We start from the raw sequence: 24,513 nt of genomic DNA, 5'->3' as shown, positions 1-24,513 counted from the left end.
ATTTATGAGAAGCACCTGGTAATTAAACCTCAAGACTGTTGTCTCCTGTTTCAAACAGCTTCTCTGTTCAAACTGCAAGACAAAATAAGCTACTCTCAAGGCTACATTCTTGCATACCCCTCCTCCTGTTGTGGAACCGGAGATGTTCACCCACGGAAAGACCAAGCAGCATTCAGAGGCTTGGGGTTCAGGAGGTTTATTTTACGCCGGAGGGCCCAGGAGTCCAAGTCCAAAGTCTGAGCCCCAAACACAATCGGGCAAGGAGTTATATACTGTACATGCTTCTGCCTACGCTGAGGTAGGAGGGCTGGGCTAACCTATCTAGTTTGGCACGGGGGGTGGGGAGGGGAGAGGGGGTGGATGGGACAGGACTGTTGGCCGTCTTAGACCCAATTTTTCCTTATCACTCCCTGCTATTTTCACAACTCAGGGATAACTCACACCAAGGAATCTCTAGTACAAAGTTCCCTTCCTCCTCCCCTTCAAACAAGCCTCTTTTGAACTTCTCACAACTTTTGCTCTAAGTATGTTTTATGGGCTTGGGAAAAATACTGATAAACCCTAGGACATCTGCTGGACTGTCTCCTGGAAAGCAAACAACGTAAAACTTTTCAAGATAACCTCTCTGGTATCTGGTCAACTTCAAGACAACCCAAACCCTTCCTTCCTAGTCGCCTAGCAATGATACCTGCTTAAAACCCCAGGCTGCCCTTTGTTTCTTGCCCTAGTATTCGTCAGCATGCATCCACCCTTTCCCTTCTGTGGGGAAAGTTAAACAAACTCTCTCTTTGCATCTATCCCTCTTCTCAGTTGTGAAATCTTTCACTGCCCCATGTTACCACCCAAAAACCCTAACAAAGACTAATATTTTAAATTGGTACAGTTATTATTTGGGTTGTAAACACACACCTTCCCATTAACAGTTCCTCAGAATACTATTCTAAAAACCTTGGCATTACCAAAGAATTTTCATTAAACCTGGTTTGTTTGTTTTTTTAATAATAAAGTCAGCATCTTCAATAAAGTGTTGGTTGATATAAAAAGAAAAAACATCCTGGCAAAATTAGCATAACTGGTTAAGTATTACTAATTTGGAAATATCAGTGCAGTAGTAATAAAAAAAACCCAACTGCTTAACAAGTTTAACTTTATTTCAAGAATTCAAGTTAAATTTTCATTTTTTAAAAAAAATATATCTTTATTGATTTCAGAGAGAGGAAAGGAGAGGGAGAGAGAGAGAGAGAGATATCAATGATGAGAGAGTCATTGATCGAGTCTGCAACTCGGGCATGTGCCCTGACCGGGAATCAAACCCCGATGGCCTGAATCCTAAATCGACGCTCAACTGCTGAGCCACGCCTGGCGGAGCTAAATTTTCATTTTGAATAAAATTTCAATTATCACAAACAACTTGGGCTGGACTATTAAAACAACCAAACAGTAGAGGAGACATTTAATGAATAAACTCCCCTGTTAACACTTTGCCTAAGTAAATTATTCCAGAGGTACTGTGTTCTAGCTACATAACCATGGCTTTCTTTCTCTCAATAAATTATAGACAAGAAAAAGGTGGAGAGGGGACTTTAACAATCACAATCTACATCAGGCTGCCATGTTACTTTTTGTCTTTTGCTGGTTCACTGATTACTCATGAATTCACAATACCTAAAAAAAGTGCTAGCCCGGCTGGGCGTGGCTCAGCGGTTGAGCATCAACCTAGGATCCAGGTGATCGGGGTTCAATTCTCGGTCAGGGCACATGCCCAAGATGCAGGCTTGATCCCCAGTTGGGGGTGTGCAGGAGGCAGCCGATCAATAACTCTCTCATCATTGATGTTTCTATCTCTCTTTTTCCCTCTCCTTTCCTCTCTCTGAAATCAATAAAGATTTTTTTTTTTTTTAAAGTGCTATATTTATCTTTACAGCTACAAAGCTGTCCACTCAGTTCTAAGTATGCCTGCCTTTGTTTTCAATGTATGCACAGTTTTGGAGAAAAAGACCTTTTGTGTATATGACACTACCCTGTGCTATAATACAAGTATAAAAAACAACATTTATACAACATAGGTGAGTTTCTATGATAATACTGGCCTGAGCTTTATTATTTTTTAATGACTGCTACATCAGAAGAAAAATGAAGCAATGTTGGCTTTTGGACCCTTTGGCCTCTAGTTTTCCAGAGACCCTAAATCCTTCTTCCTGTATTTTGTTATCAATGGGTCTTACTGTTTCCATTATTTTCTTCTTTTATACATGCAAATCTGTCAAATATTTCCTGCTCTTAAGTTACCTGCTCAAAGTTACCTAAGTGCCAAGTACTGCTTCCCTGGCATGCATTATATTAACTCTAGCTCAAAATCTGCCCTCCAGTTACCTTTTCCCACATATAGTCATTGCCATGAAAGATTTCACAGATCCTTCTAATTCCAACTTGTTTTAAGCTTCTATATAAGATATATTTTTTAAAAGGTGTAAAAAGAGACATTTAGCTTTCATCACTATCAGATAATAAGACAGGGAAAACAAGCTTGCCTACAGACATTTTAAGTGCTTCCTTGCTGGCTTGAAGCTTAAAGCTACCATGACAAATCCATCACTGTCCTAGGGAGAAAGATGGGGGAGGTGGGGGAAACAAAAAATATACATGCATCCTAAAAATTCTTTGACTAGTTTGAACAATAAAAAAGCAAAATGAGCCCGCCGGATGTGGCTCAGCGGTTGAGCGTTGACCTGGGATCCAGGTGATCGGGGTTCAATTCCCAGTCAGCGCACATGCCCAGGTTGTGGGCTCCATCCCCAGTCAGGGGCGTGCAGGAGGCAGCCAATCAATGACTCTCTCATCATTGATGTTTCTCTCTCTCTTCCTCTCCTTTCCTCTCTTTGAAATCAATAAAGATTTTTTTTTTTTTTTTAAAAAAAGCAAAATGAAATCTACACTCCAAATTTGTCATAAGAGTTTATGATAATAAAGCCAAAAATGTACACTGAATTTTCCCAAAGTGTACTCAATAATAATTTTGACATGAAAGTTCAAAACATGTGATAAAGGTTCTTTAATAGTTAGTAACTAAGGGTAAAGACCAAATCCAAAAAGAAAATAGCACTTCATAGACAGTTTCAACATGTCATTCATTTCTCCATATTTTATTTCAATTTATCTTTTGAGAATCCCCAAACCTAAAAATCTCTTTACAATTCAAGAATGCGATTAAGATCTGTACCTCCACAAACAGGAAAATGAGGCTGAGAAAGACTTCATTTCATAACTCCACTATGATGTAAGACTAAGTCATCAAATTCCTAAAGTTCTCAGTCTTTTAGTTAAGATCAAGTGTAGAATTATCTACCTCCAGTAGCCCTTAACCTTTCTGTTCTTTATCAAATGCATCACCATTTGTTCATTCATTCAAGATAAATATCTGGGTATCTTCTTCACTCTGCTTTCATTAGTCAGAATTAGGTTAAACTGCATATAGCCACATACAACAAGAACAAAAACACATAAACAGACACAACCAATGGTTTACATAAGATAGGAACTGATTACATGCTCACACACACGAAAGAAGCCCAGATGCAGTCAGTCTAACTTATAGTAGTTCATATTGTCAGGGGCTCTTTCCCTCTTGATGATGTGCCATTTTCAATATGAGCGTTCAAGGTCCAAGACGGCTGTTTGAGCTCCAACTATCACATGCACATAATAAAAACCCAATAAGAAAGAGGGGAAGCAGGGCTCAATTCTATTTTTTTTTTAATGCTCACTGGAGGATATTTTTTCCTTGCTTTTCAGAGAGAGTAGAAGGGAGAGAGGGAGGGAGGAAGAGTGGGAGAGAAGGAAGGGGGGGAGGGAGAGAAACATCGATGTGAGAGATACAATTGATTGGTTGGCTCCCACACGGTCCCGACCCAGGGCCAGGGATTGAGCCTGCAACCAAGGCACGTGCCCTTGATGGGAACTGAACCCAAGATTCTTAAGTCCATGGGCTGACATCTAATCACTTAGCCAAACTGGCTAGGGCCTCAATCCGTTTAATAACACTTTCTACAGGTTGCATACAATGCTTCTGCTTTCATCTCACTAGTCTGAATTTAGTGATACAATCACATTAAGCTACAAAAAGAACTTGAAAATATAATATTTTCACTGAGCAACAATATGTCCAGTTAAAAATTAGGTTTCTATTATACAAAGGAAGAATGTGGATGCTGGGATTGGCAAAGTACAGGCTCTGTGATACTTCCTTCTTACCTACACATGGAAGTCCTCTCAGTTTTTTATCATTATTCAGCTAATATAAGCATGGTTGTAATTCACCTCATCATCACCTTTGCTTGGACTGTAACTTATCTCCTTGACCCATGAGAAATTAGCTATTCCATTTGGATACAGAAATTAAAAACAATACCTATTGGTATAAAAACATGGAAAGAATCATCTGAGTGGGAGGCACCATGTCTTTTCCTTCAGGCTCATACAGGCCATCCTGGCAAAGGAGGAACTCTCCACTCTTCTATGCAAATGTATTAAGGCCCTCAGAGGAAAGGCAGAGAGACTGACTGCAATCTTGTGCCTGTTTGTGGGGAATCTTGCTAGAGTTTAGTGGTCAGAGATGATGGTCTTCACAAGGCAGAGAATCAGTCTATGTGTCAGAAAATACTTCCCAGTGGGCAGAATGTTGGGCTAGAATAAAAAAATTGTCATCCTAGAATTCTGTACTCACCACAAATATATTTCATAAATAAAGGCAAAATAAATATTTTTCTAGACAACTAAAAGCTGAGAGAATCCACTAAAAGCAGACGTGCAATACAGGAAATGTTTTTCTTTATTTTTAACTTTGTTTTTATTGTTGACACTATTACAGATGTCTCCATCTACCTGCCCCCTACCCCCACACACACCTTGCTGGCTCCCACCCAGAGAAATGTTTTTCTTAACTGAAATATATTTGACATATAACATTGTGTAAGTTTAAGATGCACAACATACTAATTTGATACACTTATACATTGTAATATGATTGCCAATGTAGTGATAATTAGCAGCTCTATCACTTACATCATCATTATTTTCTTTAGAATAATTAAGTTCTAGTCTCTTAGCAAGTTTGACGATTATAATACAATATTATTTATCTCTATTCACAGTACTGTGCATTAGATCTCTAGGACTTATTTACGACTCATTGCAAGTTTGTACCCTTAAACAACATCTGTCCTATCCTCTGGTAACCAACACTTTATGTTTTTGTAAGTTTGGCTTTTTTATAATCGACATATAAGTAATGTCATACAGTATGTATCATTTTCTGACTTATCTCAAAAGAAATGTTAGTTCTTCCAACAGAAGGAAAATAGCAAATGAAAATCTGGAACAACAAAAATAAAGAAGCCTACAATGGAAAACGTGACCAAATGTTAAAGACATATTTTCTCATTTCTAACCTCTTTAAAAGTTAATTGAAGTAACATCGGCAAGAGGGCAGAACAGACATTTTCTATCACCTTCCCTATAAAGAACACTGATTATGACAATACCGAAAACCCTTGATGTAACTAATTCGGGCAAGGGGGTATCAGTTAAAGCCGAAAGTCTGTTATGTAATAAATAAAGTAAGTTTCCTGAATGCATGATAAAAATTTGACAAATTGGATCCAAGATGGCGGCAGACTGAGTGGAAGCTACACTGACACTCTCCTGAGACCAATCTGGATTTACAACTAAAACATAGAAAAAAATTCCTGAACACCCTCCTGAAAAACAACTGAAGACTAGCTGGAGAGCACCCTCATAACCAAAGAGGAAAAGTGGAGACCCCATAGAGACTGGTAGGAAGTGCAGACGCGAGAGGGCTGGCTGGGCTCCCACAGGCAGCAGCTGAAGGTCCAGAGGGATATCTCAGCTGTGGGGGGCTCCCACTGAGGATTCTGGGGCCTAAACCCCAGGCTGGGCTTCCCAGCCAAGAGCACCAGTATGAGAAAGGTGCCCACATAACATCTGACTGTGAAATGCAGCTGGAACTGCAGGCAGCCTCATAAAGAGCCAACCCACAACGTTTTGTGTGCAGCCACTCACCTTGGGCTCCAGCGGAGGGGGAGTGGATTAGACTGGAGCTGTGTGGGGAGAGTCTGGGATTGTGGGTTCTGGACAGTAAGATCAGGGGACACCCACCTGGATTCCTCTGCCCAGTCATTTCCCCTGACTGTAGAGGATATCTTTCTCTGGTGGTGAACTTTCAGCTTTTGCCTGAGAGGGTAAGCAATTGCTCCACCCTGCTGGAAAGCCTCTCAACCAGCCCAGAGGAGTTTCTACAGCCTGAGGCTTGTTAAGACACTGATAACAATCAGCCGCCCCACCTGGTGGTGCTCTACAGCCTGAGGCTCATTAAGAGAATCAGATTATTCAGTCTGCAGGCAAAGGCAGTCCTCAGGGTGCTTTGAGTCTTTGCCTGATCTGCTTCGGGACCCAGGCCTTAGAAAAGCAGACTTTGATGTGCACCTTGGTCCTATCCAAACGCACCCAGCCCCAGCAGAGGACACGTCAAGCCTAGGGTTGTTGATGGCTCCAAACAGTGTACTCAGGGCCAGTTACAAACTGCACCTGACGTTGGCCTGTACCAGAGACCCTCCAAAAAGACTGACAGTCCTAGCATATCTACCTAATACTTAAAAAAAACACCAAAAAAGTAGCCAACATGAGGAAACGAAAAAACAAGCCCCAAATGAAACAAGAGAAGTCTCCAGAAAAAGAGCTAAATGAAACGGAGATAAACAATCTCTCAGATATAGAGTACAGAATATTGATTGTAAAGATGCTCACCAGCATGAAAGAAGATATGAAAACTATGAAAAATGCCCAGTCAGAAATGAAGAAAAACATAGCAGAAATAAAGAATACACTGGAAGGAATAAACAGCAGATTAGAAGAAGCTGAGGATCGCACCAGTGAATTAGAAGACAGGGTAAAAAAATCGCTCAATGAGAGACCCAAAAAGAAAAAAAAATTAAAAAATAGGAGGACAGTTTAAGGGAGCTGTGGGACAGCTGAAACAAAACAATATTCGTATTAAAGGAGTGCCAGAGGAGGTGGAAAGTAAGGAGGGGTTAGAGAAACTGTTTGATGAAATAATGGCAGAAAACTTCCCTAACATGGTCAAGAAAAAAGTCACACAAGTTCAGGAGGCACAGAGAGTCCCAAGCAAGAACAATCCAAAGAGGCACACGCCCAGACACATCATAATTAAAGTGCCAAAAATTCAAGGCAGAGAATCTTAAAGGAAGCTAGAGAGAAGCAATCTGTTACCCACAAAGGAGCCCCCATAAGGCTGTCATCTGACTTCTCATCAGAAACTCTACAGGCCAGAAGGGAATGGCATGAAGTATTCAAGGTAACGCAAAACAAGGATCTGAAACCAAGACTACTCTATCCAGCAAGATTATCAATCAAGAGAGATGGTAAAATAAAGAGCTTCCCAGACAAAAAACAGCTAAAGGACTTTATCATTACAAAACCAGCATTACAGGAAACATTAAAGGGACTGCTATAATTAGAAGTAGAAATAAAGACAATGCGAAACATAGGCATAAAGAAACAAAATGGCAGTAGGTAAGTATCTTTCAATAATAACCTTAAATATAAATGGATTAAATGCCCCAATAAAAAGATATAGGGTGGTTGAATGGATAAGAAAACATGACCCATATATATGATGTCTACAAGACACCCACCTCAGGACAAAGACTCACACGGGATGAGAGTGAAGAGATGGAAAAATTTTCCATGCAAATGGAAATAAAAAAAAAAAGCTGGAGTAGCAATATTCATATCGGACAAAACAGACTTCAAAGTGAAGACCATAATAAGAGACAAGAAAGGTCATTACATACTACTAAAGGGATCAATCCAACAAGAGAATATAACCCTGATAAAAATATATGCAACCAGTATAGGAGCACCTAAATTTATAAAAAAACTTCAAGAGGACTTTAAGGGAGAGATCGACAGCAATACAGTCATACTAGGGGAATTTAACACCCCACTGACTTCAATGGATAGGTCTTCCAGACAAAAAATCAACAAGGAAACAGTGACCCTAAATGACACAGTAGATCAGATGGATTTAATTGACATTTACAGAACATTCTAACCCAAAGCTGCAGAATATACATGCTTCTCAAGTGCACATGGGACATTCTCAGAGATAGACCACATGTTAGGACACAAAACAAGTCTCTACAAGTTCAAGAAGATTTAAATCATATCAAGCATCTTCTTCGACCACAGTGGCATGAAATTAGAAATCAACTACAATAAAAACTAAAAAACACTGAAACGCATGGAGGCTAAAAAGCATGTTTTTAAAGAATGAATGGGTTACCAAAGAGATCAAGAAAGAAGTCCTGGAAAAAAACTTCCTGGAAACAAATGAAAATGAACACACAACAACCCAAAATCTATGGGACACAGCGAAAGCAGTCCTAAGAGAGAAGTTCAAAGCATTACAGGCCTGCCTCAAGAAACAGAAAAATTTCTAATGAACTATCTAACACGAAGAACAAGAAAAGCCCAGACTAAGTAGAAGAAAAGGAATGATAAAGATCAGAGCAGAAATAAATGACATAGAGACTAAAAATACAATACAAAACATCAATGAAACCATAAACAAGATCTGAAAAGATAAACAAGATTGATGAACCGTTAGCCAGACTCCTCAAGAAATGGAGAGAGAGGACCCAAATAAACAAAATCAGAAACAAGAGGTGAAATAACAACTGACCCAACAAAAATACAATGGACTGTAAGAAAATACTATGAACAACTACACGCCACCAAGCTGGACAACCTTGATGAAATGGATAAATTCCTAGAAAAATACAACCTTCAAAACTCAATCAGGAAGAGTCAGAAAGTCTAAATAGGCCAATAACTGCTGATGAAGTTGAAGCAGTAATCAAAGAGCTCTCAGCACACAAAAGCCCTGGCCTGGATGGCTTCACAGGGGAGTTTTACCAAACTTTCAAAGAAGAATTAATAGGTATCCTCCCCAAACTAGTTCAAAAAATCCAAGAGGAAGGAACACTTCCAAACTCATTTTACAAGGCCAGCATTAGCCTACTTTCAAAACCAGATAAAGACACTACAAAGAAAGAGAATTACGGGCCAATATCCCTGATGAACACAGATGCTAAAATCCTCAACAAAATATTAGCAAATAGGATCCAGAAATATATGAAAAAGATCATACACCATGACCAAGTGGGATTTATTCCAGGGATGCAAAACTGGTACAATATTCGCAAATCAACAAATGTGATACATCACATAAACCAACTGAAAGGCAAAGATCACAGGATCATATCAATAGATGCAGAAAAAGCATTTGGTAAAATCCAGCACCCATTTCTGACAAAAACTCTCAGCAAAGTGGGAATAGAGAGATCATACCTCAACATAATAAAGGCCCTATATGACAAACCTACAGCCAACATCATAATAATGGGCAAAAACTAAAACCATTTCCTGTAAAAACAGTCTCTTCGATAAATGGTGTTGGGAAAATTGGACAGGTACATGCAAAAAAATGAAACTAGACCACCAACTTACACCATACACAAAAGTAAACTCAAAATGGGTAAAAGACTTAAATGTAAGACATGAAACCATAAAAATCCTAGAGGAAAATATAGGCAGCAAAATCTCAGGCATCTCTCATAAAAATGTTTGCTGATACATCTCCTAGGACAAGAGAAACTACGGAGAAAATAAACAAATGGGACTGAATCAAAATAAAAAGCTGGTGCACAGCAAAAGAAACCAACAACAAAACGAAAAGGGAGACCAACTGTATGGGATAACATATTTGCCAATGACACATCTGATAAAGGGTTAATATCCAGAACATATAAGGAACTCATACAACTTAACAAAAGGAAGACAAACAATCCAATTAAAAAATGGGCAAAGAACCTAAATAGACACTTCTCCAAAGAGGACATACAGATGGCTAAGAGACATACGAAAAAATGTTCAACATCGCTAATTATCCGAGAGATGCAAATTAAAACCACAATGAGGTATCACTTCGCACCTGTCAGAATGGCTACCAGCAACAAATCAATGAACTACAAGTGCTGCCAAGGGTGTGGAGAAAAGGGCACCGTATTCTTGCTGGCAAGAATGCAGACTGGTGCAGCCACTATGGAAAGTAGTACGGAATTTCCTCAAAAGATTAAAAATTGACCTGCCATTTGACCCAGTGATCCCACTTCTAGGAATATATCCTAAGAAACCCGAAATACCAATCACAAAGAACTTATGCACCCCTATGTTCGTATCAGAGCAATTTACAATAGCTAAGATCTGGAAAGAGCCCAAGTGCCCATCAGCAAATGAGTGGATAAAAAAGCTGTGGCACATTTACACCATGGAATACTATGCAGCTGTAAAAAAGGATCTTTTATCCTTTGGCATAGGATGGAGGGAAGTAGAAAGTATTATACTAAGTGAAATAAGCCAGACAAAGACAAGTACCACATGATCGCACTTACATGTGGAATATAATAAACAAAATAAACTGATGAAGAAAATGGATCTAGAGACACAAAAGCATGGAACAGACTGAGGGATCTTAGAGGGAAGGTGAGGAGTGGAAAATGGGTGGGAAGAGATTAATTAATAAGTTTTAATGCAATAAATATTAATATCCTTTAAGAAATTAAAAAAATTAAAAATAAAAGTAATAAAAATTCAACTATAAAGTAAAATTGACAAATTAGTATCTGTTTTTACTTATGTAGAGATGTTTATGTAATTAAAATTAAGTATGTAAGAAAAGTTTACCTCACAGTAAAGTTTTCTCTATGTATTACTGTAATTTTAAATTTATACTGAATAGATCTAGTAAATGTGTGCATTCACCAGTCACCACCAGTAAACAAATGAGCATGGCTGAGGCGTGGCTTAGTGCAGTTGGTACAGCAGCTGGCATGAGTTAAAAGTGCTGCAGAAAGTCAGGACACCCAACAGAACCAATTATCCAGCTTGATGCCCTGTGATCACGTGCGAATCATTCGTCAGACACTGCTTATGAGCAGTGACTCTTGGATTTAAATACGTAGACTATAGTTGTATACATGTAATATTTGTTTATGTGAGAGAAATCACTACAGTGTTTTTCCAACATATGGCCTATTCACTAAAATTTGTTAAAAATAATAGTGAATTAATAACAAAAGAGTAACGTGTTAGTTTAATAAGCAAATCTTGGTTAAAAGCATTTTAAAATTAACATGGTGTTAATTTTCACATATTACATATGGACCAGAAATTTTGTCTTTTAAACTGAGGTCTGCAAAATCCAGGGTTTACTGTAATTCCAGTACTCCACAGAGGAGGAAAGTTCCTCTGTGGAAGTCCAGGAGTCCAGCACAGAAATTCCAGCACACTACTAGAGCAAAAGAAAAAAAACCCACCAAGAGTAGACCCATTTAAGAGGGTGACTTTACCCCAGTCACCTCTCCCCCAAGATGGCCAAGTTCAGTGCCATAAGACCCTCTTGCCAGCAATTTCTCCCAAGAGGGAAAGTGAGAGTATATGAGCGCCTCCCCTCCCCAGCTGATGCTGCCAAAGAGGTCTACTTCTTTCTTGCCCCATCCAGAATACTGAGTTGAACCCCACTATTGATAGACAGAGAAGGGCTGAGAGAACAGCAGTCAGGGTTGGGAACATAGCACAGGAATAAGGATCCTATTAACCATTTCCCAGACTTCATCAGTAAGCCCACCCTTGAGCTGCTGGGGATGCCTCGCCTGGGATTCCCCCAAATCAGAACCTCCAACTCTCTGCATACCTCATTCACATATACTCCCCATCCAGTGGGCCAGCTCTCTGTGCATGTGTCCCCAACCCATGCCCCACAGAGAGTGGATGTGTTCAACATTTTATATGCAAATAAAATTGTTTAAAGAGATGCACATACATGTATACCTAATGGAATATTATTGAATCATAAAAAAACAAAGAAATCCTGCAATTTGCAACAATATGAATGAACCTGGAGAATATTATGCTAAGTTAAATAAGTTAGAGAAATATAAATACTGTATGATCTCACTTATATACATAATTAGAGGAGTGGGGGGAGGGGGGAGGAGGAGGAGGAGAAAGTCAAACTCACAGAAACAGAGTAGAATGGTGGATGCCAGGGGCCAGAGGTATGAAAACAGGGAAAGACTGGTCAAAGGGCAAACATTTTCATTTATAAGATGAGTAAGTTCGAGGCTCTAACTACAGCATGCTGACTATAACATACAGAGCAGGGGTGGGGAATGTCTAGCCCGTAGGCTGTTTGGTCTGGCCCTGCCAAGGAACCCATAGGCAGAACTCGAAATTCAATAAATCTAGGGACTTTTTTCATAGATAATTTTTAAGTTGGTAATTTTGTATGGCCTGTGAAGAATAACTGCTAAAAAAATAAAACAGAAGGTATAGCTAATAAGCCAATAACAAAGATAAAATGGAATCACAAAAATACACTATTAATCCAAAAAAGCAGGAGAGGATGAAAAATGGAGAACAAAGACAGCTGAGACAGAAAACAAAAAGAAAAATGGTAGATTTAAACTTCATCATATTGCTGATTAAATGTAAACTGTCTGAACACTATGATTAAAAAACAGAGATTATCATAATGAAGAAAAGAAGCAAGAGTCAGTGATTGGTCCATGTCACTGACTAATGTCCCTCAGCTCTACAAAGATATGGAATATCCTCTTCCCTCTACCTGGGAAATAACTGGGTAGTGCAGGAAAGAGGGCCCAGTAAGGTCCTCACTTCATAATGGGTCAAGATTTTTCATCAATAAAATATTTCCCTACCAGGGAATGAGTAAATGCAGAAAGTCAGATTTATGGATTCTGCCTTTCTGGTAGTTCTAACAGAATCTGCTGAGCAGATAGAAACTTTGTGTGAATTCAAGCCTCCCAACCACATAAAGAATTACATTAATTTAAAAGGGCTAGAAAACTCAGTTGTCCTAACTATTTGTATCTCACTGAACTACTGAGGCTTCAGAAAAATTGAGCCCACCACAGTGCCCAGCTCGGGTGATTGAGGAGATTTTGCCACTGGATCCTACAGGATACCTAATACATAAGGACACTCTACCAAGCCTGGGAGACATAGCAGCTCTACTAGTACATAGAAACAAACACAGGGAGGCAGCCAAATTAGGGGAAAAAGAAACATGTCCCAAATGAAAGAACAAAACAAAACTCCAAAAAAGACCTAAATAAAATGGAGACAAGCAATCTACCAGATGCAGAATTCAAAACACTGGTTATAAGGATGATCAATGAACTTAGGGAAGAGTAGATGAACTCAGTAAGATCTTCACAAAAGAGTTAAGAAACATAAAAACAGAGACAGAAAATGTAAAAAAGAGCCAATCAGAAATGAAGAATACATTAACTAAAACGAAAAATACATTACATAGAATCAACAGTGGAGTAGATGAAGCAAAGGCTCAAATCAGAGATATGAAATATAAGGAAGCAGAAAACACCCAATCAGAACAGCAAAAAGGAAAAAGAATCCTCCAAAATGGGGATAGTATAAGAAACCTCTGGGAAACTTCAAGAGTACCAACATTTGCATCATGGGTGTTACAGAAGAAGAAGAGAGAGCAAGGAATTGAAAACCTGGAAAAGGAAATACACATACAAATCCAGGGAATGCAGAGAGGCCCAAACCAGGAACACCTTAATCAAAATGCAAAAGGCTAAAGACAAAGAGAGAATCTTAAAAGCAACAAAAGAAAAACAGTGACTTACAAGAGATCTCCCATAAGACTGTCAGCTGACTTCTCAACAGAAACTTTGCTGGCCAGAAGGGATTGGTAAGAAATATTCAAAGTGATGAAAAGCAAGGACCTACAACCAAGATTACTCTAGTCAGCAAAGCTATCACTTAGAATGGAAGGACAGATAAAGAGCTTCCCAGACAAAAAAAAGCTAAAGGAACTCATCACCACCAAACCAATATTACAAGAAATGTTAAAGGGTCTTCTTTAAGAAGAAGAAAAAAAAAAAGATAAAAAATATCAACAAAATGGCAATAGATACATACCTCTCAACTATTACTTTAAATGCAAATGGATTAAATATTCCAATTAAGAGACATGAAAAGATGCTGAACATCATTAATCATCAGAAAAATGCAAATTAAAACTATAGTGAGATATCACCTCACACCTGTCAGAATGGCTATCATCAATAAATCAACAAACAAGTGTTGGTGAGGATATGGAGAAAAGGGAACCCAAAACACTAATTAAAAAAACATATGCACCCTTATGTTCATTGCAACGTTACTTACAATGGCCAAGATCTGGAATCGGCCCAAGTTCCCATCAGCAGATGAGTGGATAAAAAGCCATGGTACACAATGGAATACTAGTCAGCAGTAAAAAAGGAAATTTTACCTTTTTGAGAGAGGATGGATGGACCTGGAGATTATTATGCTAAGTGAAATAAGCCAGTCAGATAAAGACAAATACCATATGATTTCACTTACATGTGGACTTTAGTGAACAAAATAAACTAACAAACTAAATAGAATCATAGATACATAAAACAATCTGACAGCTCTCAGAAGGGAGAGGGGTTGGGAACTGGGTGAAAAAGGGTGAAGGGATTAAGTAAAAAAAACACACAGACACAGACAACAATATGGTGATTGCTGCAGGGAAAGGGTGGTGGGGGGAGGTGGAAGAAGGCAAAGGAGGGATCAATGGTAATGGAAAGAGACTTTACTTTGGGTGGTGAGCCCATGATGTAGTATGCACATGATATGTAATGAAGTTGTACAATTGAAACCTGTAGGACTTTATTAACCAATATCACCCCAATAAATTCAATAAAAAAGACAAATGTAGGCTGAATGGATAACAAAACAAGACCCTTACACATGCTGTCTATAAGAGACGTACTTCGGTTTGAAAGACATATGCAGACTGAAAGTAAAAAGAGGGAAATAGATCTTTTATGAAAATGGAAACAAACAAAAAGCTGGGGTAGCAATATTTATACCAGGCAAAATAGACTTTAAAAATAAAGCTATATAACAAGAGACAAAAAATGACCCAGCAATTCCACTTGTGGGCATTTATCTGAAGAAACCCAAAATACTAAATCGAAAAGACATATACAGCCATAATATGTTCATTGCAGCATTATTTACAATAGCCAAGATATGGAAGCAACCTAAGTGTCCATCAAAAGATGAATGGATAAAGAAGTGGTATATATATACAATGGAATATGTTTCAGCCATAAAAAAGAATAAAATCTTACCATCTTTAACAACATGGATGAATCTAGAGGATATTGTGCTGAGTAAAATAAGTCAAAGAAAGACAAATGCCAGATGATTTCACTTATATGTAGAATCTAAAAAACAAAATAAACCAACAAGTTGATCAGAAACAGATACACAGATACAGAGAACATTTTCACAGTTGCCTGATGGGAAGGGTTTTGGGGTAACAGTGAAAAAGGTGAAGGGATTAAGAAGTACAGATTGGTAGTTACAGAATAGTCATGGGGATGTAAAGTATAGCACAGGGAATATAGTCGATAATATTTTAATAACTATATATGGTATCAAATGGGGACTAGATTCATTGGGGTGATCACTTAGTAAGTTATATCACTGGGTTGTACATCTGAAATTAATATAATATTGTATGTCAACTGTAATTGAAAAATCAAAAAATATTTAAAGTAAAAAAGAAAAGTGAGCCCATCATTAATTCTACAATATCAATTAATTCTACAACAGCCACTGGGTAATGAGAGAAAACTTAGTACTGGATCAAGTCAAGCATTACATTATTATAGATGTGTTGGCCACATCTTGGCTAGTCAGGCTGTCAAACATTCACTGTAGCCTGTGGGCAAGTCAGCCCAATAAATAGGTAACCAGCGAATGGTCTAGCATCTTCCTTCTGTCAACTAAGAAACAAGATATGTGTCTTACCCAGTTGCTTTCATAAATAATAAAGCCATGAGCAGCTGCATTTGAAACCATGCAGGTATCTTCCTTAATAAACATCGTAAGTTGACAAAAATAATTTCTTGAGAATCAGTACATGGTGTTTAGGAGTACTGTATCAGTATCTGCCCTTGAATTCTTGGCCAGTGTCAGCCAAGAGTGGAAGAGTTTCAAAATTTTATGTAGTCTCTTAACATTGGTTGTATTCTGTAAAGCCAATGAGCAAATACTAAGAAGGTATGTCCTATGGGCAGTCATAGCTGACTGAGAGTAGACAGTCTTATAGTGGGTTGTATTATTCAAGGATCTACATGAGAAAATTAGAGTCAGAGCATGTAAGGAAAATTAGGTAGCCAATGAAATAATCAGATGATGAGGGAAAAGAGAAAGCCAAAATGGGTGACTTTCTGAGGAGCAGTATAAGTATTTGTATTAGTTTCCTATGGCTACTGTAACAAATTGCTACAAACTCAGTAGCTTAAAACAGCACAAATTTATTATTTTACAGTTCTGTTAATCAGGAGTCTAACATAAATGTCACTGGGCTAAGATCAAGGTGTCAGTAGTAAGCATTCTTTCAGGGGCTCTATGAATTTGTTTCTTTGCCTTTTCCATCTTGTGGTCATCCATTTTCCTTGACTCATGACCCCTTCCCTCCATCTTCGAAGCTAGCAACAGCAGGCCTAGTCCTTCTTGTGCTAGTCTCTCTGGTTCTCTCTTCAAATTCCCTCTTCCACTTTTAGGGAACCCTGTGATCACACTGGGATCACTGAGTTAATCCAGGATAATCTCTATATTTTACTATAAGCTGACTAGCAATCTTAATTCCCCACTGCTATGTAATCTAATATTTAGAGGTTCCAAGGATTAGGATGAAAACATCTATGGGGGCAGCAAAAGCATTATTCTGCTTATCAGAGTGCCCCTAACAGCTTTGCATGGGGATTCTCCACTGGTATGCATGGATAAAGAAAACCAGTGAAGAGATAGCACAGATTGGGGAAAAAGTATGGGTAACCATTGTGATTCCAAATCTATGATCTTTTGGAGGGGGTCCAGAAAAGGCTGCCAAAGAAACATCAACAGTACAACAAACTGGACTGGCTCAGAATAGAGTGGCTGAAAGATTAGTGCCAACTATGAGAAACACAAAGAGACAGAAAAGGCAAGGGGGTGGGGGGGATGGTCAGGGTTTGATACCAGAGTCCAAGATCTGGCACTAAATCTGTATGATCCTACTAAGGCAAGTCATTTAATTTCTGTGTCTTACTTTCCTCATCTGTAAAATGAAAATGTTGATCTAAATTACAGTAGTTCCCACTTATCAATGAAGAACATGTTCCAAGACCCCCAGTGGATGCCTGAAACCATAGAGAATACCAACCCTACATATGCAAAACTTTTGCTGATACATACTGTTATATGGGCCAGGTACAGAAACTAGGGTACAGAGATTCACCAGGGAAGGAAGCCCTGGGGTGCTTAGCAAGGGGCAAAACTGGGAAAACAAGAACCTTGTCCCCAAGGTAATCTATTCTCTGCTAGCATATTGCAGGTCATGTGGTTTAGGCCTCAGCTATATTTCAGCTCCAGGCCCAGATAAGCAGCAAAACCAGAAAAGTGGCACAGTGGCTGACTCAGGACCAGATACATTTATTAATGACTCCCTGTCCTGGCACCAACCAATCAGTGGAGACCTCGTCCCTGAAAGAGCACACATGGAATGCTGATGAATATTCTATTAAGACCCTCTCCTGAGACCTCCCCTAAGATTCCGGCCTTTAAGAAAGAGATAAATACGCTCAAGACAAAGGGTCCAGCGCACACTCCTCACCAGGGGAGCATACCAGTGCCATCTCCATCCCTCCAAGGAGACCTCACAAGACTTGCAAGCAGATGAGCAATGGGCAGCAGCAGCTCATCTCAGGCTTACCCCCTGAATCTGTCTCCAAGGTCCTCCAACCTGTCTCCAAGGGCTCCTTCTCTCTCTCTGACTTTTCAGTGAGCCAAAGCAGCCCAGCCTAGGATCTCCTGTTGCTTCTTCTAAGCTCGTTCTTGTTTCACTGTCCCAAGTATATATTCCTGCAATCATAAACCCAATAACGATTGGCTTAGCACTATGTAGCCCTTCCCCTTGGATATCTCCATTCCCTTTTAATAAATTTAATTTTTCTTCATTCACCCATCTGAGATGGCTATTTAGCCTACCTGTGCACCACCACTGACCATTAACCTTTCACATACCTATGATAAAGTTCATTTTATAAATTAGGCACAGTAAGAGAAAAACAATCAAATAGAACAATTATAACAATATACTGTAATAGAAGTTATGTGAATGTGGTCTCTCTCAAAAGATCTTACTGTACTATACCCACCCTTCTTGTAATGATATAATGCCTACGTGATGAGATGAAATAAGGTGAACAACATAGGCATTGTGACCTGAGTTAGGCTACTATAAGGGTTACTTAAATACAAGCACTGCAGTGCCATAACTGTTGATCTTGATAACCTAGATGGCTACTAAGTGACTAAGGGGTGGGTAATATATACAGCGTGGATACGATAAATGAAGGGCTGATTCACATCCCAGGTGGGAGAGAGCAGGACTGCATGAGATTTCGTCATGCTACTCAGAATGGCATATAATTTTAAACATGAATTTTTTTATTTCTGCAGTTTTCCAATTAATAATCTTGACAGTGGGTAACTGAAATGGCAAGAAGCAAAACCACAAAAAGAGGGAGAACTACTCTATCTTCTAAAGCCTCTTCCAAGTAAAAAAGCTGTGATGTAATAGGGGAGAGAGAAAAAAGATACCAGAAGTTTACTTTCCTTAAATTTGAAACCAAGACTTAGCATTTCTTCTTCCAATGGGAATGGAGAATAAAAAAGTAGACTTTTTTATTTTGAGGCCAAATAAATGATACCTTGAAAACAGTAAGTATATTGAAAAATCTGACTCTCCATTTTCATCAATGAAATTTAACTTAATCTGTTTAAGTAAAAAGCCAAGAGATGATATATTTTGATGATTCCAATTAAAACACATAAAATAATAATATACCATTAGAAAAAGAAAAAGATTTTTAGAAAGTTAACCAATTTTTGGTGTCAGGGAGGAAGGATTGGAAAAAGTGGAGGAATCAGTTCCTAGGAAGTAGAAAATATCATTCAGGATAAATTTTTTAGGAGTTACGAAACTGGAAACCAACTGATTAATAAACAGTATAGAATACACCTTAAAAAAAAAATTAAGTGAACGGCCAGTCTACATGATCTCAATATACTAATTTTAAAAAGATAAAATACTTAAATATATTATGTAGTTAATTCTTAATACACAAGAATACTGTCTATGATAAGTGAATACATACTGATTATAATTAATCCCAGGTATTGAATATAACTAAATCCCTAAAATCAGTACTTAGCTTTTTTCCCCCAGAAAAAAAAACATTGATTATAATTATTAACATCCTACACAAATTTACCAGAGGAACACTGAAAATTATAAGGAATTACAGTCAACCTAAAAGTACAAAAAAATTCCCTCTAAAATAATAATCTAGATGTCCACTTTTTGGCCTGAATTAACATTTATACAAATATTAGTAAGGTAGGCTTTAAGAATTCAGAAATAAATTTATCTGGGTAATTTAAACAGTAACAAGAAAGCTACAGGTTTTGTTTTGTTATTTTATAAGTGATTGCCTGCTCTAAATAGTGAATGTGTAAAAGAAAACTATATGCAGCCAACATTTTAAGGACTTCATAGCTGAATTTATGAATAGAATATTTACAGAGGGATCATGGAATGAAAGTTATGATTCTGGTGACAATTGAAAGTTTGGAAACCTGAGCCCTAGTTCCCACAATCTCTAAAGTAAAGTAATAAGATTCTAATAATTGAAAGGATGACTTATTTTTCACATTCACATTCAAATATTAATAAACTGGTGTGTATATATACATTATCAAATGAAAGCCTTATGATGAACAAAGGAATAATTTTGTGTTAGAAATTACCGTTAAATATTGCAACATGCCATCAAAGGAGCCTGCAAATAATTTTTTGTTTAATAGTAAACTTTATTTTTAAAGGAGTTTTAGCTTCACAGAAAAATTAAGCAGAAAGTAGAGAATCCCCATATGTGCCTTGCCCCTCAGGTGCACAGCCTCTCCCACTATCAACATCCTGCACCAGAGTGGGACATTTCTTAATCAATCAACTACAGTGATACAGCAATAATCATCGTAAGTCCATACTTTACATTAGGGTTTACTCTTTGCTACACATTCTATGGGTTTTGACAAATGTATAATGATATTTATCTATAATTATAGTATCACACCGAATAGTTTTACTGCCCTAAAAATCCTCTGGGCTATGGCTATTCATCCCTCCACTCATCCCTCCCTCTGCTAACCCTTGATAGCAACTGATCATTTTACTCAAATTACTTTTTTTTAAAGGGCAAGGGCTTACCTAGAACAAAGCAGCACAGAGTTGGGAAGATTTGTTATATGAACATTCAAAATCCTAAGCTGTCTTTATTCACTGTCATACAACATCACAGAGCACCTGATCTATATCACTATTATGACACTGCTCAGTATAAGAAAACTAACATGATAAAAACATTTTACTTAAGAAATTTAATATTAGTAAGTTACTGATGTGTTTATTTATATCACTATTATGATAATGTACTCACCTAAACTTTGAAGGTTTTAGAGAATGTGGTACAATGTGACTATCTGAAAGAAAGCAGGCAGTACTTTTGCAATTGCCACTTTCCCCAATGATCGTTAATATTTATGATGTTATTTTCAATTAGCTTTATTCTTCAACAGATGGTAAAGGTATAGCTAAAATGAAAGAAACTGGTGTTTTCTGCTCCTGATAGTAATAAAAAGTCTTCATCATAATGTCTTACCAACTTTTTGCTCCCCAGGTTTCTGTCAAAAAATGATAAATGAAGTTCATTGTGTTGCTTATTCTATAGATAAAAAAACAAGCACTGGAGAGATCCAAGATAGAAGCAGATTGAATAGAAGCTACACGGACACTCTCCCAGGACCAAACTGGAATTACAACTAAAATATATAAAACCCACCCTGAATAATCAACTGCAACTGAAGACTAGCTGGAGAGCAACCTCATAACAAAGGACAAAAAGTGGAGACTGAATAGAGACTCCTAGAAAGTGTGGAGGCACGAGAGGGCTGCCCAGACTCCCATAGGCAGCAGCTGAAGGTATGGAGGGATATCTCAGCTGTAGGGGGTTCCCAATGTGGACTATGGCGTTTAACCCCAAGCTGGGCTCCCAAGCCCAGAGTACCAGAACTGAGAAAGGTGCCCACATAATGTCAGGCTGTGAAAAGCAACTGGGTTTCTGTCTGCCAGGCAGAGGTGACTGGAAATGCAGGCATACTCTTAAAGAGACAGCACACAAAGTTTTGTGTGCAGCCACTCATCTTAGCTCCAGCAGAGGGAAGGCAGAGTGGACTTGAACAGTGTGAGGAGCATCCAGGGGTGCTGGCTGGGGGAAGAGATCTCAGAGGGCACCCATCTGGACCACAGTGCTGAGTCATTTCCCATTACAGCAGAGGACATCTTTCTCAGGCATTTTCCTTCCAAGCAGCTTTTGCCTGGGAGGAAGCAATTGCCCCACCTTGCTGGAAAACCTCTGGCCCCATCCTGCGGAGTTTCTACAGCTGAGGCTCCTTAAGAGATTGATAACAATCTTTTGCCCAAACCAGTGGAATTTCTACAGCCTGACGCTCATTAAGAGAATGAATAACAGCCTCTGGGTGCTTTTGTCTTTGCCTGATCTGCCTCTGGGCCCAGGGCTTGGAAAAGCCGACCTTGGTGCACATCTTGGTCCTGTCCAAACACACCCAGCCCCAGCAGAGGAAACCAGAAGCTATAGAGTGTGGAAAACAAAACAGGGTACTCAAAGCCAGTCACAAACAGCGTCTGACATTGGCCTGCACCAGAGACCACCCAAAAGACTAGGAGTCCTAGCCGCTCTACCTAATACAAAGAAACAAATCCAAACAGGCAGCCAAAAAGGGGAGACAAAAAAATAAGCCCCAAATGAAAGAACAAAAGAATTCTCCAGAATGAGAGCTAAATGAAATGGAGATAAGCAATCTCTAAGATATAGAGTTCAGAATACTGATCATAAGGATGCTAAACAGCATGAAAAAAGATACAGACACTATGAAGGAAATTAAGAATGACATAACAGAAATTAAAAAAATTTAAAAGAAATGAACAGCAGATTAGTGGAAGCTCAGGACTGGATCAGCAAATTAGAAGACAGAAAAAAAAATTAATCAGAGAAGCAAAAAGAAAAAACAATTAAAAACAGGAGGACAGCCAGGATGGGCATGGCTCAGTGGTTGAGCATCGACCTAATATCCAGAAGATTGTGGTTTGATTCCTAATTGGGGCACATGCCCAGGTTGAGGGCTCAATCTCCACTGGGGGGGTGGAGGAGGCAGCTGATCACTGATGTTTCTATCTCTCTCTCTCCCTCTCCCTTCCTCCCTCTGATGTCAATAAAGATATATTTAAAAAACAAACAAACAAAAAAACCCCAAGAGGACAGTTTAAGGGAGCTGTGGGACAACATGAAACATAACAATATTCACATCATAGGACTGACAGAAGAGGTAGAAAGTAAGCAAGGGTTAGAGTACCTGTTTGAAGAAATAAAGGCAGAAAACCTCCCTCACCTGGTTAAGGAAATAGTCACTCAAGTTCAGGAGGCACAGAGAGTCCTACGCAAGAACCCAAAGAGGCCCACACCCAGATACATCATAATTAAAATGCCAAAAATTCAAGACAAGGAGAGAATCTTAAAGGCAGCAAGAGAAAAGCAATCTGTTACCTACAAAGGAGCTCCCATAGGCTGTCAGCTGATTTCTCATCAGAAACTCTACAGGCCAGAAGGGAATGGCATGAAGTATTCAAGGTAATGCAAAACAAGGATCTGAAACCAAAACTACTCTACCCAGCAAGATTATCAATCAAGATAGATGGTGAAATAAAGAGCTTCCCTGGCAAAAAAAGGCTAAAGGATTTAATCACAAACCAGCATTGCAAGAAATGTTAAAGAGATTACTGTAATAAAAAGTTGAACTAGAATGAAAAACATAGGCGTAAAGAAATAAAATGGCAATAGATAAGTATCTATCAATAATAACCTTAAACATAAATGGATTAAATGTCCAATCAAAAGACACAGGATATCTGAATGGATAGGAAAACAAGACCCAAATATATGCTGTCTACAAGAGACCCACCTCAGAACAAAAGACTCACACAGGCTGGGAAAAACAAAGAAACAAACAAAAACTTCTGAAGGACTTTAAAGGAGAGATGGACAGCAATACAGTCATGGAAAGGACTTTAACACCCCACTGACTTTACTGAATAGATCCCCAGACAAAAAATCAACAAGGAAACAGTGACTCTAAATGACACACTAGATCAGATGGATTTACTTGACATTTACAGAACATTCCACCTCAAAGTTGCAGAATATACATTACCCTCAAGTGCACATGGGACATTCTCAAAGACAGGCAACATGTTAGGACACAAAACAAGTCTCTACAAGTTCAAGAAGACTGAAATCATATCAAGCATCCTCTCAGACATTTACACCATGCAATACTATGCAGGTGTAAAAACGAAGGATCCCTTACCCTTTGAGAAAGACATGTATCACATGACCTTACTCATATGTGGAATCTAATGAACAAAATAGATCCAGAGGCATGGAACAGACTGACAAATCTCAGAGGGAAGGTAGGTGTGGGTGGGAAGAGATTAACATAAGAATTTATATACATATATGCGTAACCCATGGACACAGACAATAGTGGGGTGAAGGCCTGGGGGGAGGGATAAGGGTGGAGGGGATTAATGGGGGAGAAAAGGGGGCATGTGTAATACTTTCAACAATAAAGATAAATTTAAAAACAACCAAATATTTATTTATTTATTTAAGCAAGCAAGCAGTGGTCAGAATATTAGAAATTAATAGCTGTCAAAGCCAAAAGCAGAATCTGCCAATTTATTCAGTATGTTTTACAGTTAAGAAAAGCATGGTTACCATTTCTCAGAGTTCTTCCCTGACTCAGACCTGACCTGTAGCTGTGCAGGTATGGATAACCCAAACTGTCCTGGGTAACTGGGCAAGGCCCTGTGATTTAGAGCATGTTTCCACTGGCCAAAACAGCTCATTTCCAGTCAGGCAGGGGTAGAGCTGATAGAGGAGGTAGAAAAGACCATAATCACTGTCTTCAACTGCAATGCACTTCCAGGAGACCAGTTTTCAGATTTAAAATAAAATTATCTTGGATTTTTCAAGCCTTCTTCTATGTATCCTTACATACCTCAGGAGAGAAATACATCATGACTTGGACTATTTAGTTTAC

At 38.5% G+C, this 24,513-nt stretch overlaps 1 protein-coding gene across 9 annotated transcripts in view; it reads right to left on the bottom strand.

Moving 5' to 3' along the window:
* COA1 (cytochrome c oxidase assembly factor 1) overlaps positions 1 to 24,513 on the bottom strand; it is a 129,462-nt gene that overhangs the window by 43,245 nt on the left and 61,704 nt on the right. For 5 of the 9 annotated variants that reach the window (XM_087821064.1, XM_087821068.1, XM_087821070.1 and 2 more), the window contains exon 2: positions 15,354 to 15,449. The exons of 3 other annotated variants lie outside the window; for them this stretch is intronic. The gene's annotated coding sequence lies outside the window, so the exon portion shown is untranslated. Of the gene's footprint in view, positions 1 to 15,353; positions 15,450 to 17,986; positions 18,148 to 24,513 lie in introns of those variants that run through there. One more of the 9 variants, XM_087821066.1, reaches the window with a different exon arrangement.

This window comes from Miniopterus natalensis, chromosome 10, assembly GCF_054644295.1.
Source record: "Miniopterus natalensis isolate mMinNat1 chromosome 10, mMinNat1.hap1, whole genome shotgun sequence".
Classification (NCBI taxonomy): domain Eukaryota; kingdom Metazoa; phylum Chordata; class Mammalia; order Chiroptera; family Miniopteridae; genus Miniopterus; species Miniopterus natalensis.
The sequence above is the reverse complement of the archived record's forward strand: the minus strand, read 5'-3'. Positions and strand labels throughout refer to the sequence as shown.